Below are 1,654 nucleotides of genomic sequence, written 5' to 3'. Positions count from 1 at the left end.
GGAGAACGGAGGAAAGGGGAGGGAAAAAGAAAGAAGGAAAGAGAAAGAGAGAGAAGGGGAGGGGAAAAAAGATAGCCGGGAATTTGCGGGATTCGACTGCGCGCGGTGATGGACTTGACGGGCACGCGGAAAAAATTTACGGGGAGTGGAAAATGGGGAGTTGACGAGCCGGGGCCAGGACGGCGGGTCCGACGGAAGGGAAAGGATTTGACGGAGCTCGGCAGTCGGAAAATTTTTGGAAAGTGTTTTTAACGGGTGATTTAACTGGGTGTATTTTACGGGCGTTACACCCTACCTTCCCGCCTCGGCACGCCACCGGTGCCGTGCCGCCAAGCTTCCACTGCCGGCCATTGCCAGACCCCTACCCGTCGGCCACCTCGCCGGCTATAAATGGAGGCCGCCCCAGCCGCCCCTCTCCCCACACCGCGCCACACCCCAACCTCCTCCACCCGCCAAAACCTCCGGCGCCACCACCGCCCGTGCCAAGCCGCCACCACCACCCGAGCACCGCCCGAGCACCGCCACCACCTTGACCACCGTCGGTCGCCCCTCTCCTACCCCCAAGTGCCCGAGGTAAGGGGCAAAACGGGATCCTCCCCCCTTCCCCCACCTCCTCCACCCCACGGCCGCTGCCGGTGAGGCCTGCCGGTCAGCCGCCGTCGGCCCTCCACCTCCCCCAACCTCCTGGCCGGCCCAGTGAAGGAGAAAGGGAAAATTCCCCAAAATCCTGATCTGACCCCCACCTTTTCCCAAATTACAAACAGGCCCTTCCACCACTCTCATAACCCTTTTCGCAGATAAGCCCCTCCACCTCCAGAAATATTTACAAATAGGTTCCTGGTTCATCGCAATCAGTCCTAAACCTCCTTTTTAAGCCTCTAACCCATGTTTAACTCATCATTTCATTCGCCAAACTTCCTCCATTTAACCCCAAATTTCACCACGTCGTCCTCCAGAATACTTCTGCCGATCCATATCCAAACTTCCCAAAAATATTCCTTCTACCTATTTTTCGTTCATGTTTTCTGTTTGGAGCTCAACGGATAAAAACCAACCTTCTTTTATTTATTTCTGTGTCCGTTTGTGTGTGCCGTAGATCGTGGATTACCCGAGGAGGAGCCCGAGGAGGAGTTTGACCGCGAGCCCGAGCTCGAGGACCAGCAGCACGAGCCGGAACTCCCGGAAGGCTTTGAAGATGGCAAGTCCAATCTCACCCTTTGATGGATACTTAATACCTAGTTTTTCAAACACAACCTATTGGCCTGTTTTATAAAATGCATATTGTTTTATTGCAAGACATGGTTGGATAGCCACCCCTTGATTGCTATGAACATTCCTTGTTGTCCCATGTTATCTCTAAATATGACTTGCTCTGTTTAGATGATAACTACTGCTAGAATGCTTAGGAATTCGTTGCTCAACTTCAATCATTATTACAATGGTTTATTTGGAAAATAAATGTGTGTGTGTGTGCATTTGGGAAAATGGTTTTCCGGGTTCAAAGGAAAGGAATATGTAGACTAGATGGATGGGTATTTCTTGTGTGAAATGTCAGGTGTTGTGCTCGTACCTTAGTGGTTGAGCAATGTCGGGAGATATCCATCTTGTCATGATTAAAGGACTGAGTTGATGTGTCATCTTGCCTAATTCAACC

The sequence above is a fragment of the Setaria italica genome, chromosome IV, assembly GCF_000263155.2.
Source record: "Setaria italica strain Yugu1 chromosome IV, Setaria_italica_v2.0, whole genome shotgun sequence".
Classification (NCBI taxonomy): Eukaryota; Viridiplantae; Streptophyta; class Magnoliopsida; order Poales; family Poaceae; genus Setaria; species Setaria italica.
Note: the sequence above shows the minus strand (reverse complement) of the source record.